Consider the following 19,072-nt stretch of genomic DNA (forward strand, 5'->3'; position numbering starts at 1 on the left):
TATCAGAGAGCGTATACCCGCTACGTACTAATCCCCGAGGGGCGGGATTACAGGGCTGCGCCACCTTTATTATACTCCGGGTACTCTCCCTATCCCCGGAACTATCAGAGAGCGTATATCCGCTACGTACTAATCCCCGAGGGGCGGGATTACAGGGCTGTGCCACCTTTATTATACTCCGGGTACTCTCCCTATCCCCGGAACTATCAGAGAGCGTATATCCGCTACGTACTAATCCCCGAGGGGCGGGATTACAGGACTGTGCCACCTTTATTATACTCCGGGTACTCTCCCTATCCCCGGAACTATCAGAGAGCGTATATCCGCTACGTACTAATCCCCGAGGGGCGGGATTACAGGACTGTGCCACCTTTATTATACTCCGAGTACTCTCCCTATCCCCGGAACTATCAGAGAGCGTATATCCGCTACGTACTAATCCCCGAGGGGCGGGATTACAGGACTGTGCCACCTTTATTATACTCCGGGTACTCTCCCTATCCCCGGAACTATCAGAGAGCGTATACCCGCTACGTACTAATCCCCGAGGGGCGGGATTACAGGACTGTGCCACCTTTATTATACTCCGGGTACTCTCCCTATCCCCGGTACTATCAGAGAGCGTATACCCGCTACGTACTAATCCCCGAGGGGCGGGATTACAGGACTGTGCCACCTTTATTATACTCCGGGTACTCTCCCTATCCCCGGCACTATCAGAGAGCGTATATCCGCTACGTACTAATCCCCGAGGGACGGGATTACAGGACTGTGCCACCTTTATTATACTCCGGGTACTCTCCCTATCCCCGGAACTATCAGAGAGCGTATACCCGCTACGTACTAATCCCCGAGGGGCGGGATTACAGGACTGTGCCACCTTTATTATACTCCGGGTACTCTCCCTATCCCCGGAACTATCAGAGAGCGTATACCCGCTACGTACTAATCCCCGAGGGGCGGGATTACAGGACTGTGCCACCTTTATTATACTCCGGGTACTCTCCTTATCCCCGGAACTATCAGAGAGCGCATACCCGCTACGTACTAATCCCCGAGGGGCGGGATTACAGGACTGTGCCACCTTTATTATACTCCGGGTACTCTCCCTATCCCCGGCACTATCAGAGAGCGTATACCCGCTACGTACTAATCCCCGAGGGGCGGGATTACAGGACTGTGCCACCTTTATTATACTCCGGGTACTCTCCCTATTCCCGGAACTATCAGAGAGCGTACACCCGCTATGTACTAATCCCCGAGGGGCGGGATTACAGGACTGTGCCACCTTTATTATACTCCGGGTACTCTCCCTATCCCCGGAACTATCAGAGAGCGTATATCCGCTACGTACTAATCCCCGAGGGGCGGGATTACAGGACTGTGCCACCTTTATTATACTCCGGGTACTCTCCTTATCCCCGGAACTATCAGAGAGCGCATACCCGCTACGTACTAATCCCCGAGGGGCGGGATTACAGGACTGTGCCACCTTTATTATACTCCGGGTACTCTCCCTATCCCCGGCACTATCAGAGAGCGTATACCCGCTACGTACTAATCCCCGAGGGGCGGGATTACAGGACTGTGCCACCTTTATTATACTCCGGGTACTCTCCCTATCCCCGGAACTATCAGAGAGCGTATATCCGCTACGTACTAATCCCCGAGGGGCGGGATTACAGGACTGTGCCACCTTTATTATACTCCGGGTACTCTCCCTATCCCCGGAACTATCAGAGAGCGTATATCCGCTACGTACTAATCCCCGAGGGGCGGGATTACAGGACTGTGCCACCTTTATTATACTCCGGGTACTCTCCCTATCCCCGGAACTATCAGAGAGCGTATACCCGCTACGTACTAATCCCCGAGGGGCGGGATTACAGGGCTGCGCCACCTTTATTATACTCCGGGTACTCTCCCTATCCCCGGAACTATCAGAGAGCGTATACCCGCTACGTACTAATCCCCGAGGGGCGGGATTACAGGGCTGCGCCACCTTTATTATACTCCGGGTACTCTCCCTATCCCCGGAACTATCAGAGAGCGTATATCCGCTACGTACTAATCCCCGAGGGGCGGGATTACAGGACTGTGCCACCTTTATTATACTCCGGGTACTCTCCCTATCCCCGGAACTATCAGAGAGCGTATACCCGCTACGTACTAATCCCCGAGGGGCGGGATTACAGGACTGTGCCACCTTTATTATACTCCGGGTACTCTCCCTATCCCCGGAACTATCAGAGAGCGTATATCCGCTACGTAATAATCCCCGAGGGGCGGGATTACAGGACTGTGCCACCTTTATTATACTCCGGGTACTCCCCCTATCCCCGGAACTATCAGAGAGCGTATATCCGCTACGTACTAATCCCAGAGGGGCGGGATTACAGGACTGTGCCACCTTTATTATACTCCGGGTACTCTCCCTATCCCCGGAACTATCAGAGAGCGTATACCCGCTACGTACTAATCCCCGAGGGGCGGGATTACAGGACTGTGCCACCTTTATTATACTCCGGGTACTCTCCCTATCCCCGGAACTATCAGAGAGCGTATATCCGCTACGTACTAATCCCCGAGGGGCGGGATTACAGGGCTGTGCCACCTTTATTATACTCCGGGTACTCTCCCTATCCCCGGAACTATCAGAGAGCGTATATCCGCTACGTACTAATCCCCGAGGGGCGGGATTACAGGACTGTGCCACCTTTATTATACTCCGGGTACTTTCCCTATCCCCGGAACTATCAGAGAGCGTATACCCGCTACGTACTAATCCCCGAGGGGCAGGATTACAGGGCTGTGCCACCTTTATTATACTCCGGGTACTCTCCCTATCCCCGGAACTATCAGAGAGCGTATATCCGCTACGTACTAATCCCCGAGGGGCGGGATTACAGGACTGTGCCACCTTTATTATACTCCGGGTACTCTCCCTATCCCCGGAACTATCAGAGAGCGTATATCCGATATGTACTAATCCCCGAGGGGCGGGATTACAGGACTGCGCCACCTTTATTATACTCCGGGTACTCTCCCTATCCCCGGAACTATCAGAGAGCGTATACCCGCTACGTACTAATCCCCGAGGGGCGGGATTACAGGACTGTGCCACCTTTATTATACTCCGGGTACTCTCCCTATCCCCGGAACTATCAGAGAGCGTATACCCGCTACGTACTAATCCCCGAGGGGAGGGATTACAGGACTGTGCCACCTTTATTATACTCCGGGTACTCTCCCTATCCCCGGAACTATCAGAGAGCGTATATCCGCTACGTACTAATCCCCGAGGGGCGGGATTACAGGACTGTGCCACCTTTATTATACTCCGGGTACTCTCCCTATCCCCGGAACTATCAGAGAGCGTATACCCGCTACGTACTAATCCCCGAGGGGCGGGATTACAGGACTGTGCCACCTATATTATACTCCGGGTACTCTCCCTATCCCCGGAACTATCAGAGAGCGTATATCCGCTACGTACTAATCCCCGAGGGGCGGGATTACAGGGCTGCGCCACCTTTATTATACTCCGGGTACTCTCCCTATCCCCGGAACTATCAGAGAGCGTATATCCGCTACGTACTAATCCCCGAGGGGCGGGATTACAGGACTGTGCCACCTTTATTATACTCCGAGTACTCTCCCTATCCCCGGAACTATCAGAGAGCGTATATCCGCTACGTACTAATCCCCGAGGGACGGGATTACAGGACTGTGCCACCTTTATTATACTCCGGGTACTCTCCTTATCCCCGGAACTATCAGAGAGCGTATACCCGCTACGTACTAATCCCCGAGGGGCGGGATTACAGGACTGTGCCACCTTTATTATACTCCGGGTACTCTCCCTATCCCCGGCACTATCAGAGAGCGTATATTCGCTACGTACTAATCCCCGAGGGGCGGGATTACAGGGCTGTGCCACCTTTATTATACTCCGGGTACTCTCCCTATCCCCGGAACTATCAGAGAGCGTATATCCGCTACGTACTAATCCCCGAGGGGCGGGATTACAGGACTGTGCCACCTTTATTATACTCCGGGTACTCTCCCTATCCCCGGAACTATCAGAGAGCGTATATCCGCTACGTACTAATCCCCGAGGGGCGGGATTACAGGACTGTGCCACCTTTATTATACTCCGGGTACTCTCCCTATCCCCGGCACTATCAGAGAGCGTATATCCGCTACGTACTAATCCCCGAGGGGCGGGATTACAGGACTGTGCCACCTTTATTATACTCCGGGTACTCTCCCTATCCCCGGAACTATCAGAGAGCGAATACCCGCTACGTACTAATCCCCGAGGGGCGGGATTACAGGGCTGTGCCACCTTTATTATACTCCGGGTACTCTCCCTATCCCCGGAACTATCAGAGAGCGTATACCCGCTACGTACTAATCCCCGAGGGGCGGGATTACAGGACTGTGCCACCTTTATTATACTCCGGGTACTCTCCCTATCCCCGGAACTATCAGAGAGCGTATATCCGCTACGTACTAATCCCCGAGGGGCGGGATTACAGGGCTGCGCCACCTTTATTATACTCCGGGTACTCTCCCTATCCCCGGCACTATCAGAGAGCGTATATCCGCTACGTACTAATCCCCGAGGGGCGGGATTACAGGACTGTGCCACCTTTATTATACTCCGAGTACTCTCCCTATCCCCGGAACTATCAGAGAGCGTATACCCGCTACGTACTAATCCCCGAGGGGCGGGATTACAGGACTGTGCCACCTTTATTATACTCCGAGTACTCTCCCTATCCCCGGAACTATCAGAGAGCGTATACCCGCTACGTACTAATCCCCGAGGGGCGGGATTACAGGGCTGCGCCACCTTTATTATACTCCGGGTACTCTCCCTATCCCCGGAACTATCAGAGAGCGTATATACGCTACGTACTAATCCCAGAGGGGCGGGATTACAGGACTGTGCCACCTTTATTATACTCCGGGTACTCTCCCTATCCCCGGAACTATCAGAGAGCGTATATCCGCTACGTACTAATCCCCGAGGGGCGGGATTACAGGGCTGTGCCACCTTTATTATACTCCGGGTACTCTCCCTATCCCCGGCACTATCAGAGAGCGTATATCCGCTACGTACTAATCCCCGAGGGGCGGGATTACAGGACTGTGCCACCTTTATTATACTCCGGGTACTCTCCCTATCCCCGGAACTATCAGAGAGCGTATACCCGCTACGTACTAATCCCAGAGGGGCGGGATTACAGGACTGTGCCACCTTTATTATACTCCGGGTACTCTCCCTATCCCCGGAACTATCAGAGAGCGTATATCCGCTACGTACTAATCCCCGAGGGGCGGGATTACAGGACTGTGCCACCTTTATTATACTCCGGGTACTCTCCCTATCCCCGGAACTATCAGAGAGCGTATATCCGCTACGTACTAATCCCCGAGGGGCGGGATTACAGGGCTGTGCCACCTTTATTATACTCCGAGTACTCTCCCTATCCCCGGAACTATCAGAGAGCGTATATCCGCTACGTACTAATCCCCGAGGGGCGGGATTACAGGACTGCGCCACCTTTATTATACTCCGGGTACTCTCCCTATCCCCGGAACTATCAGAGAGCGTATATCCGCTACGTACTAATCCCCGAGGGGCGGGATTACAGGACTGCGCCACCTTTATTATACTCCGGGTACTATCCCTATCCCCGGAACTATCAGAGAGCGTATATCCGCTACGTACTAATCCCCGAGGGGCGGGATTACAGGACTGTGCCACCTTTATTATACTCCGAGTACTCTCCCTATCCCCGGAACTATCAGAGAGCGTATACCCGCTACGTACTAATCCCCGAGGGGCGGGATTACAGGGCTGCGCCACCTTTATTATACTCCGGGTACTCTCCCTATCCCCGGAACTATCAGAGAGCGTATATCCGCTACGTACTAATCCCCGAGGGGCGGGATTACAGGGCTGTGCCACCTTTATTATACTCCGGGTACTCTCCCTATCCCCGGAACTATCAGAGAGCGTATATCCGCTACGTACTAATCCCCGAGGGGCGGGATTACAGGACTGTGCCACCTTTATTATACTCCGGGTACTCTCCCTATCCCCGGAACTATCAGAGAGCGTATATCCGCTACGTACTAATCCCCGAGGGGCGGGATTACAGGACTGTGCCACCTTTATTATACTCCGAGTACTCTCCCTATCCCCGGAACTATCAGAGAGCGTATATCCGCTACGTACTAATCCCCGAGGGGCGGGATTACAGGACTGTGCCACCTTTATTATACTCCGGGTACTCTCCCTATCCCCGGAACTATCAGAGAGCGTATACCCGCTACGTACTAATCCCCGAGGGGCGGGATTACAGGACTGTGCCACCTTTATTATACTCCGGGTACTCTCCCTATCCCCGGTACTATCAGAGAGCGTATACCCGCTACGTACTAATCCCCGAGGGGCGGGATTACAGGACTGTGCCACCTTTATTATACTCCGGGTACTCTCCCTATCCCCGGCACTATCAGAGAGCGTATATCCGCTACGTACTAATCCCCGAGGGACGGGATTACAGGACTGTGCCACCTTTATTATACTCCGGGTACTCTCCCTATCCCCGGAACTATCAGAGAGCGTATATCCGCTACGTACTAATCCCCGAGGGGCGGGATTACAGGACTGTGCCACCTTTATTATACTCCGGGTACTCTCCCTATCCCCGGAACTATCAGAGAGCGTATACCCGCTACGTACTAATCCCCGAGGGGTGGGATTACAGGACTGTGCCACCTTTATTATACTCCGGGTACTCTCCTTATCCCCGGAACTATCAGAGAGCGCATACCCGCTACGTACTAATCCCCGAGGGGCGGGATTACAGGACTGTGCCACCTTTATTATACTCCGGGTACTCTCCCTATCCCCGGCACTATCAGAGAGCGTATACCCGCTACGTACTAATCCCCGAGGGGCGGGATTACAGGACTGTGCCACCTTTATTATACTCCGGGTACTCTCCCTATTCCCGGAACTATCAGAGAGCGTACACCCGCTATGTACTAATCCCCGAGGGGCGGGATTACAGGACTGTGCCACCTTTATTATACTCCGGGTACTCTCCCTATCCCCGGAACTATCAGAGAGCGTATATCCGCTACGTACTAATCCCCGAGGGGCGGGATTACAGGACTGTGCCACCTTTATTATACTCCGGGTACTCTCCTTATCCCCGGAACTATCAGAGAGCGCATACCCGCTACGTACTAATCCCCGAGGGGCGGGATTACAGGACTGTGCCACCTTTATTATACTCCGGGTACTCTCCCTATCCCCGGCACTATCAGAGAGCGTATACCCGCTACGTACTAATCCCCGAGGGGCGGGATTACAGGACTGTGCCACCTTTATTATACTCCGGGTACTCTCCCTATCCCCGGAACTATCAGAGAGCGTATATCCGCTACGTACTAATCCCCGAGGGGCGGGATTACAGGACTGTGCCACCTTTATTATACTCCGGGTACTCTCCCTATCCCCGGAACTATCAGAGAGCGTATACCCGCTACGTACTAATCCCCGAGGGGCGGGATTACAGGGCTGCGCCACCTTTATTATACTCCGGGTACTCTCCCTATCCCCGGAACTATCAGAGAGCGTATATCCGCTACGTACTAATCCCCGAGGGGCGGGATTACAGGACTGTGCCACCTTTATTATACTCCGGGTACTCTCCCTATCCCCGGAACTATCAGAGAGCGTATACCCGCTACGTACTAATCCCCGAGGGGCGGGATTACAGGACTGTGCCACCTTTATTATACTCCGGGTACTCTCCCTATCCCCGGAACTATCAGAGAGCGTATATCCGCTACGTAATAATCCCCGAGGGGCGGGATTACAGGACTGTGCCACCTTTATTATACTCCGGGTACTCCCCCTATCCCCGGAACTATCAGAGAGCGTATATCCGCTACGTACTAATCCCCGAGGGGCGGGATTACAGGACTGTGCCACCTTTATTATACTCCGGGTACTTTCCCTATCCCCGGAACTATCAGAGAGCGTATACCCGCTACGTACTAATCCCCGAGGGGCGGGATTACAGGACTGTGCCACCTTTATTATACTCCGGGTACTCTCCCTATCCCCGGAACTATCAGAGAGCGTATATCCGCTACGTACTAATCCCCGAGGGGCGGGATTACAGGACTGTGCCACCTTTATTATACTCCGGGTATTCTCCCTATCCCCGGAACTATCAGAGAGCGTATATCCGATATGTACTAATCCCCGAGGGGCGGGATTACAGGACTGCGCCACCTTTATTATACTCCGGGTACTCTCCCTATCCCCGGAACTATCAGAGAGCGTATACCCGCTACGTACTAATCCCCGAGGGGCGGGATTACAGGACTGTGCCACCTTTATTATACTCCGGGTACTCTCCCTATCCCCGGAACTATCAGAGAGCGTATACCCGCTACGTACTAATCCCCGAGGGGAGGGATTACAGGACTGTGCCACCTTTATTATACTCCGGGTACTCTCCCTATCCCGGAACTATCAGAGAGCGTATATCCGCTACGTACTAATCCCCGAGGGGCGGGATTACAGGACTGTGCCACCTTTATTATACTCCGGGTACTCTCCCTATCCCCGGAACTATCAGAGAGCGTATACCCGCTACGTACTAATCCCCGAGGGGCGGGATTACAGGACTGTGCCACCTTTATTATACTCCGGGTACTCTCCCTATCCCCGGAACTATCAGAGAGCGTATATCCGCTACGTACTAATCCCCGAGGGGCGGGATTACAGGGCTGCGCCACCTTTATTATACTCCGGGTACTCTCCCTATCCCCGGAACTATCAGAGAGCGTATATCCGCTACGTACTAATCCCCGAGGGGCGGGATTACAGGACTGTGCCACCTTTATTATACTCCGAGTACTCTCCCTATCCCCGGAACTATCAGAGAGCGTATATCCGCTACGTACTAATCCCCGAGGGGCGGGATTACAGGACTGTGCCACCTTTATTATACTCCGGGTACTCTCCCTATCCCCGGAACTATCAGAGAGCGTATACCCGCTACGTACTAATCCCCGAGGGGCGGGATTACAGGGCTGTGCCACCTTTATTATACTCCGGGTACTCTCCCTATCCCCGGAACTATCAGAGAGCGTATACCCGCTACGTACTAATCCCCGAGGGGCGGGATTACAGGACTGTGCCACCTTTATTATACTCCGGGTACTCTCCTTATCCCCGGAACTATCAGAGAGCGCATACCCGCTACGTACTAATCCCCGAGGGGCGGGATTACAGGACTGTGCCACCTTTATTATACTCCGGGTACTCTCCTTATCCCCGGAACTATCAGAGAGCGTATACCCGCTACGTACTAATCCCCGAGGGGCGGGATTACAGGACTGTGCCACCTTTATTATACTCCGGGTACTCTCCCTATCCCCGGAACTATCAGAGAGCGTATATCCGCTACGTACTAATCCCCGAGGGGCGGGATTACAGGACTGTGCCACCTTTATTATACTCCGGGTACTCTCCCTATCCCCGGAACTATCAGAGAGCGTATACCCGCTACGTACTAATCCCCGAGGGGCGGGATTACAGGACTGTGCCACCTTTATTATACTCCGGGTACTCTCCCTATCCCCGGAACTATCAGAGAGCGTATATCCGCTACGTAATAATCCCCGAGGGGCGGGATTACAGGACTGTGCCACCTTTATTATACTCCGGGTACTCCCCCTATCCCCGGAACTATCAGAGAGCGTACACCCGCTACGTACTAATCCCCGAGGGGCGGGATTACAGGGCTGTGCCACCTTTATTATACTCCGGGTACTCTCCCTATCCCTGGAACTATCAGAGAGCGTATATCCGCTACGTACTAATCCCCGAGGGGCGGGATTACAGGACTGTGCCACCTTTATTATACTCCGGGTACTCTCCCTATCCCCGGAACTATCAGAGAGCGTATACCCGCTACGTACTAATCCCCGAGGGGCGGGATTACAGGACTGTGCCACCTTTATTATACTCCGGGTACTCTCCCTATCCCCGGAACTATCAGAGAGCGTATACCCGCTACGTACTAATCCCCGAGGGGCGGGATTACAGGACTGTGCCACCTTTATTATACTCCGGGTACTCTCCCTATCCCCGGAACTATCAGAGAGCGTATACCCGCTACGTACTAATCCCCGAGGGGCGGGATTACAGGACTGTGCCACCTTTATTATACTCCGGGTACTCTCCCTATCCCCGGAACTATCAGAGAGCGTATACCCGCTACGTACTAATCCCCGAGGGGCGGGATTACAGGACTGTGCCACCTTTATTATACTCCGGGTACTCTCCCTATCCCCGGAACTATCAGAGAGCGTATACCCGCTACGTACTAATCCCCGAGGGGCGGGATTACAGGACTGTGCCACCTTTATTATACTCCGGGTACTCTCCCTATCCCCGGAACTATCAGAGAGCGTATATCCGCTACGTACTAATCCCCGAGGGGCGGGATTACAGGACTGTGCCACCTTTATTATACTCCGGGTACTCTCCCTATCCCCGGAACTATCAGAGAGCGTATATCCGCTACGTACTAATCCCCGAGGGGCGGGATTACAGGACTGTGCCACCTTTATTATACTCCGGGTACTCTCCCTATCCCCGGAACTATCAGAGAGCGTATATCCGCTACGTACTAATCCCCGAGGGGCGGGATTACAGGGCTGCGCCACCTTTATTATACTCCGGGTACTCTCCCTATCCCCGGAACTATCAGAGAGCGTATACCCGCTACGTACTAATCCCCGAGGGGCGGGATTACAGGACTGTGCCACCTTTATTATACTCCGAGTACTCTCCCTATCCCCGGAACTATCAGAGAGCGTATATCCGCTACGTACTAATCCCCGAGGGGCGGGATTACAGGGCTGTGCCACCTTTATTATACTCCGGGTACTCTCCCTATCCCCGGAACTATCAGAGAGCGTATATCCGCTACGTACTAATCCCCGAGGGACGGGATTACAGGACTGTGCCACCTTTATTATACTCCGGGTACTCTCCCTATCCCCGGAACTATCAGAGAGCGTATACCCGCTACGTACTAATCCCCGAGGGGCGGGATTACAGGACTGTGCCACCATTATTATACTCCGGGTACTCTCCCTATCCCCGGAACTATCAGAGAGCGTATACCCGCTACGTACTAATCCCCGAGGGGCGGGATTACAGGACTGTGCCACCTTTATTATACTCCGGGTACTCTCCCTATCCCCGGAACTATCAGAGAGCGTATACCCGCTACGTACTAATCCCCGAGGGGCGGGATTACAGGACTGTGCCACCTTTATTATACTCCGGGTACTCTCCCTATCCCCGGAACTATCAGAGAGCGTATATCCGCTACGTACTAATCCCCGAGGGGCGGGATTACAGGACTGTGCCACCTTTATTATACTCCGGGTACTCTCCCTATCCCCGGAACTATCAGAGAGCGTATATCCGCTACGTACTAATCCCCGAGGGGCGGGATTACAGGACTGTGCCACCTTTATTATACTCCGGGTACTCTCCCTATCCCCGGAACTATCAGAGAGCGTATACCCGCTACGTACTAATCCCCGAGGGGCGGGATTACAGGACTGTGCCACCTTTATTATACTCCGGGTACTCTCCCTATCCCCGGAACTATCAGAGAGCGTATATCCGCTACGTACTAATCCCCGAGGGGCGGGATTACAGGACTGTGCCACCTTTATTATACTCCGGGTACTCTCCCTATCCCCGGAACTATCAGAGAGCGTATATCCGCTACGTACTAATCCCCGAGGGGCGGGATTACAGGGCTGTGCCACCTTTATTATACTCCGGGTACTCTCCCTATCCCCGGAACTATCAGAGAGCGTATACCCGCTACGTACTAATCCCCGAGGGGCGGGATTACAGGACTGTGCCACCTTTATTATACTCCGGGTACTCTCCCTATCCCCGGAACTATCAGAGAGCGTATACCCGCTACGTACTAATCCCCGAGGGGCGGGATTACAGGACTGTGCCACCTTTATTATACTCCGGGTACTCTCCCTATCCCCGGAACTATCAGAGAGCGTATATCCGCTACGTACTAATCCCCGAGGGGCGGGATTACAGGACTGTGCCACCTTTATTATACTCCGGGTACTCTCCCTATCCCCGGCACTATCAGAGAGCGTATATCCGCTACGTACTAATCCCCGAGGGGCGGGATTACAGGACTGTGCCACCTTTATTATACTCCGGGTACTCTCCCTATCCCCGGAACTATCAGAGAGCGTACACCCGCTACGTACTAATCCCCGAGGGGCGGGATTACAGGACTGTGCCACCTTTATTATACTCCGGGTACTCTCCTTATCCCCGGAACTATCAGAGAGCGTATATCCGCTACGTACTAATCCCCGAGGGGCGGGATTACAGGACTGTGCCACCTTTATTATACTCCGGGTACTCTCCCTATCCCCGGAACTATCAGAGAGCGTATATCCGCTACGTACTAATCCCCGAGGGGCGGGATTACAGGACTGCGCCACCTTTATTATACTCCGAGTACTCTCCCTATCCCCGGAACTATCAGAGAGCGTATACCCGCTACGTACTAATCCCCGAGGGGCGGGATTACAGGACTGTGCCACCTTTATTATACTTCGGGTACTCTCCCTATCCCCGGAACTATCAGAGAGCGTATACCCGCTACGTACTAATCCCCGAGGGGCGGGATTACAGGACTGTGCCACCTTTATTATACTCCGGGTACTCTCCCTATCCCCGGAACTATCAGAGAGCGTATATCCGCTACGTACTAATCCCCGAGGGGCGGGATTACAGGGCTGTGCCACCTTTATTATACTCCGGGTACTCTCCCTATCCCCGGAACTATCAGAGAGCGTATATCCGCTAAGTACTAATCCCCGAGGGGCGGGATTACAGGACTGTGCCACCTTTATTATACTCCGGGTACTCTCCCTATCCCCGGAAATATCAGAGAGCGTATATCCGCTACGTACTAATCCCCGAGGGGCGGGATTACAGGACTGTGCCACCTTTATTATACTCCGGGTACTCTCCTTATCCCCGGAACTATCAGAGAGCGTATATCCGCTAAGTACTAATCCCCGAGGGGCGGGATTACAGGGCTGTGCCACCTTTATTATACTCCGGGTACTCTCCCTATCCCCGGAAATATCAGAGAGCGTATATCCGCTACGTACTAATCCCCGAGGGGCGGGATTACAGGACTGTGCCACCTTTATTATACTCCGGGTACTCTCCCTATCCCCGGAACTATCAGAGAGCGTATATCCGCTACGTACTAATCCCCGAGGGGCGGGATTACAGGACTGTGCCACCTTTATTATACTCCGGGTACTCTCCCTATCCCCGGAACTATCAGAGAGCGTATATCCGCTACGTACTAATCCCCGAGGGGCGGGATTACAGGACTGTGCCACCTTTATTATACTCCGGGTACTCTCCCTATCCCCGGAACTATCAGAGAGCGTATACCCGCTACGTACTAATCCCCGAGGGGCGGGATTACAGGACTGTGCCACCTTTATTATACTCCGGGTACTCTCCCTATCCCCGGAACTATCAGAGAGCGTATATCCGCTACGTACTAATCCCCGAGGGGCGGGATTACAGGACTGTGCCACCTTTATTATACTCCGGGTACTCTCCCTATCCCCGGAACTATCAGAGAGCGTATATCCGCTACGTACTAATCCCCGAGGGGCGGGATTACAGGACTGTGCCACCTTTATTATACTCCGGGTACTCTCCCTATCCCCGGAACTATCAGAGAGCGTATACCCGCTACGTACTAATCCCCGAGGGGCGGGATTACAGGACTGTGCCACCTTTATTATACTCCGGGTACTCTCCCTATCCCCGGAACTATCAGAGAGCGTATATCCGCTACGTACTAATCCCCGAGGGGCGGGATTACAGGACTGTGCCACCTTTATTATACTCCGGGTACTCTCCCTATCCCCGGAACTATCAGAGAGCGTATATCCGCTACGTACTAATCCCCGAGGGGCGGGATTACAGGGCTGTGCCACCTTTATTATACTCCGGGTACTCTCCCTATCCCCGGAACTATCAGAGAGCGTATACCCGCTACGTACTAATCCCCGAGGGGCGGGATTACAGGACTGTGCCACCTTTATTATACTCCGGGTACTCTCCCTATCCCCGGAACTATCAGAGAGCGTATACCCGCTACGTACTAATCCCCGAGGGGCGGGATTACAGGACTGTGCCACCTTTATTATACTCCGGGTACTCTCCCTATCCCCGGAACTATCAGAGAGCGTATATCCGCTACGTACTAATCCCCGAGGGGCGGGATTACAGGACTGTGCCACCTTTATTATACTCCGGGTACTCTCCCTATCCCCGGCACTATCAGAGAGCGTATATCCGCTACGTACTAATCCCCGAGGGGCGGGATTACAGGACTGTGCCACCTTTATTATACTCCGGGTACTCTCCCTATCCCCGGAACTATCAGAGAGCGTACACCCGCTACGTACTAATCCCCGAGGGGCGGGATTACAGGACTGTGCCACCTTTATTATACTCCGGGTACTCTCCTTATCCCCGGAACTATCAGAGAGCGTATATCCGCTACGTACTAATCCCCGAGGGGCGGGATTACAGGACTGTGCCACCTTTATTATACTCCGGGTACTCTCCCTATCCCCGGAACTATCAGAGAGCGTATATCCGCTACGTACTAATCCCCGAGGGGCGGGATTACAGGACTGCGCCACCTTTATTATACTCCGGGTACCCTCCCTATCCCCGGAACTATCAGAGAGCGTATATCCGCTACGTACTAATCCCCGAGGGGCGGGATTACAGGACTGTGCCACCTTTATTATACTCCGGGTACTCTCCCTATCCCCGGAACTATCAGAGAGCGTATACCCGCTACGTACTAATCCCCGAGGGGCGGGATTACAGGACTGCGCCACCTTTATTATACTCCGAGTACTCTCCCTATCCCCGGAACTATCAGAGAGCGTATACCCGCTACGTACTAATCCCCGAGGGGCGGGATTACAGGACTGTGCCACCTTTATTATACTTCGGGTACTCTCCCTATCCCCGGAACTATCAGAGAGCGTATACCCGCTACGTACTAATCCCCGAGGGGCGGGATTACAGGACTGTGCCACCTTTATTATACTCCGGGTACTCTCCCTATCCCCGGAACTATCAGAGAGCGTATATCCGCTACGTACTAATCCCCGAGGGGCGGGATTACAGGGCTGTGCCACCTTTATTATACTCCGGGTACTCTCCCTATCCCCGGAACTATCAGAGAGCGTATATCCGCTAAGTACTAATCCCCGAGGGGCGGGATTACAGGACTGTGCCACCTTTATTATACTCCGGGTACTCTCCCTATCCCCGGAAATATCAGAGAGCGTATATCCGCTACGTACTAATCCCCGAGGGGCGGGATTACAGGACTGTGCCACCTTTATTATACTCCGGGTACTCTCCTTATCCCCGGAACTATCAGAGAGCGTATATCCGCTACGTACTAATCCCGAGGGGCGGGATTACAGGGCTGTGCCACCTTTATTATACTCCGGGTACTCTCCCTATCCCCGGAACTATCAGAGAGCGTATATCCGCTACGTACTAATCCCCGAGGGGCGGGATTACAGGACTGTGCCACCTTTATTATACTCCGGGTACTCTCCCTATCCCCGGAAATATCAGAGAGCGTATATCCGCTACGTACTAATCCCGAGGGGCGGGATTACAGGGCTGTGCCACCTTTATTATACTCCGGGTACTCTCCCTATCCCCGGAAATATCAGAGAGCGTATACCCGCTACGTACTAATCCCCGAGGGGCGGGATTACAGGACTGTGCCACCTTTATTATACTCCGGGTACTCTCCCTATCCCCGGAACTATCAGAGAGCGTATATCCGCTAAGTACTAATCCCCGAGGGGCGGGATTACAGGGCTGTGCCACCTTTATTATACTCCGGGTACTCTCCCTATCCCCGGAAATATCAGAGAGCGTATATCCGCTACGTACTAATCCCCGAGGGGCGGGATTACAGGACTGTGCCACCTTTATTATACTCCGGGTACTCTCCCTATCCCCGGAACTATCAGAGAGCGTATATCCGCTACGTACTAATCCCCGAGGGGCGGGATTACAGGACTGTGCCACCTTTATTATACTCCGGGTACTCTCCTTATCCCCGGAACTATCAGAGAGCGTATATCCGCTACGTACTAATCCCCGAGGGGCGGGATTACAGGACTGTGCCACCTTTATTATACTCCGGGTACTCTCCCTATCCCCGGAACTATCAGAGAGCGTATACCCGCTACGTACTAATCCCCGAGGGGCGGGATTACAGGGCTGTGCCACCTTTATTATACTCCGGGTACTCTCCCTATCCCCGGAACTATCAGAGAGCGTATACCCGCTACGTACTAATCCCCGAGGGGCGGGATTACAGGACTGTGCCACCTTTATTATACTCCGGGTACTCTCCCTATCCCCGGAACTATCAGAGAGCGTATACCCGCTACGTACTAATCCCCGAGGGGCGGGATTACAGGACTGTGCCACCTTTATTATACTCCGGGTACTCTCCCTATCCCCGGCACTATCAGAGAGCGTATACCCGCTACGTACTAATCCCCGAGGGGCGGGATTACAGGACTGTGCCACCTTTATTATACTCCGGGTACTCTCCCTATCCCCGGCACTATCAGAGAGCGTATATCCGCTACGTACTAATCCCCGAGGGACGGGATTACAGGACTGTGCCACCTTTATTATACTCCGGGTACTCTCCCTATCCCCGGAACTATCAGAGAGCGTATACCCGCTACGTACTAATCCCCGAGGGGCGGGATTACAGGACTGTGCCACCTTTATTATACTCCGGGTACTCTCCCTATCCCCGGAACTATCAGAGAGCGTATACCCGCTACGTACTAATCCCCGAGGGGCGGGATTACAGGGCTGTGCCACCTTTATTATACTCCGGGTACTCTCCCTATCCCCGGCACTATCAGAGAGCGTATACCCGCTACGTACTAATCCCCGAGGGGCGGGATTACAGGGCTGCGCCACCTTTATTATACTCCGGGTACTCTCCCTATCCCCGGAACTATCAGAGAGCGTATACCCGCTACGTACTAATCCCCGAGGGGCGGGATTACAGGGCTGTGCCACCTTTATTATACTCCGGGTACTCTCCCTATCCCCGGAACTATCAGAGAGCGTATATCCGCTACGTACTAATCCCCGAGGGGCGGGATTACGGGGCTGTGCCACCTTTATTATACTCCGGGTACTCTCCCTATCCCCGGAACTATCAGAGAGCGTATATCCGCTACGTACTAATCCCCGAGGGGCGGGATTACAGGACTGTGCCACCTTTATTATACTCCGGGTACTCTCCCTATCCCCGGAACTATCAGAGAGCGTATATCCGCTACGTACTAATCCCAGAGGGGCGGGATTACAGGACTGTGCCACCTTTATTATACTCCGGGTACTCTCCTTATCCCCGGAACTATCAGAGAGCGTATATCCGCTACGTACTAATCCCCGAGGGGCGGGATTACAGGACTGTGCCACCTTTATTATACTCCGGGTACTCTCCCTATCCCCGGCACTATCAGAGAGCGTATACCCGCTACGTACTAATCCCCGAGGGGCGGGATTACAGGACTGTGCCACCTTTATTATACTCCGGGTACTCTCCCTATCCCCGGAACTATCAGAGAGCGTATACCCGCTACGTACTAATCCCCGAGGGGCGGGATTACAGGACTGTGCCACCTTTATTATACTCCGGGTACTCTCCCTATCCCCGGAACTATCAGAGAGCGTATACCCGCTACGTACTAATCCCCGAGGGGCGGGATTACAGGACTGTGCCACCTTTATTATACTCCGGGTACTCTCCCTATCCCCGGAACTATCAGAGAGCGTATATCCGCTACGTACTAATCCCCGAGGGGCGGGATTACAGGACTGTGCCACCTTTATTATACTCCGGGTACTCTCCCTATCCCCGGAACTATCAGAGAGCGTATATCCGCTACGTACTAATCCCAGAGGGGCGGGATTACAGGACTGTGCCACCTTTATTATACTCCGGGTACTCTCCCTATCCCCGGAACTATCAGAGAGCGTATATCCGCTACGTACTAATCCCCGAGGGGCGGGATTACAGGACTGTGCCACCTTTATTATACTCCGGGTACTCTCCTATCCCCGGAACTATCAGAGAGCGTATATCCCTCCCCCAGTATTATACGCTGCAGCAGCGGGTGTGATCGGCGCCCCCGCTGTGTCTCCTGCGTGAGCTCCTGCAGGGAGTTATACACCTGCGTGAGCTCCTGCAGGGAGTTATACACCTGCGTGAGCTCCTGCAGGGAGTTATACACCTGCGTGAGCCCCTGCAGGGAGTTATACACCTGAGTGAGCCCCTGCAGGGAGTTATACACCTGCGTGAGCCCCTGCAGGGAGTTATACACCTGCGTGAGCTCCTGCAGGGAGTTATACACCTGTGTGAGCCCCTGCAGGGAGTTATACACCTGAGTGAGCCCCTGCAGGGAGTTATACACCTGCGTGAGCTCCTGCAGGGAGTTATACACCTGCGTGAGCTCCTGCAGGGAGTTATACACCTGCGTGAGCCCCTGCAGGGAGTTATACACCTGCGTGAGCTCCTGCAGGGAGTTATACACCTGAGTGAGCCCATGCAGGGAGTTATGCACCTGTGTGAGCCCCTGCAGGGAGTTGCATACCTGTGTGAGCTCCTGCAGGGAGTTATACACCTGCGTGAGCCCCTGCAGGGAGTTATACACCTGCGTGAGCTGCTGCAGGGAGTTATACACCTGAGTGACCCCCTGCAGGGAGTTATACACCTGAGTGAGCCCCTGCAGGGAGTTATACACTTGAGTGAGCCCCTGCAGGGAGTTATACACCTGAGTGAGC

At 53.6% G+C, this 19,072-nt stretch overlaps 1 protein-coding gene across 1 annotated transcript in view; it reads right to left on the minus strand.

Annotated features, from left to right (window-relative positions):
* LOC142475385 (protein capicua homolog) overlaps positions 1 to 18,894 on the minus strand; it is a 92,075-nt gene extending 73,181 nt beyond the window's left edge. Inside the window, exon 1 of the mRNA XM_075581300.1 lies at positions 18,883 to 18,894. The gene's annotated coding sequence lies outside the window, so the exon portion shown is untranslated. The remainder of the gene's footprint in view (positions 1 to 18,882) is intronic.
* Between the last annotated feature and the right edge of the window lie 178 nt (positions 18,895 to 19,072).

The sequence above is a fragment of the Ascaphus truei genome, unplaced genomic scaffold (assembly GCF_040206685.1).
Source record: "Ascaphus truei isolate aAscTru1 unplaced genomic scaffold, aAscTru1.hap1 HAP1_SCAFFOLD_1202, whole genome shotgun sequence".
NCBI classification, from domain to species: Eukaryota; Metazoa; Chordata; class Amphibia; order Anura; family Ascaphidae; genus Ascaphus; species Ascaphus truei.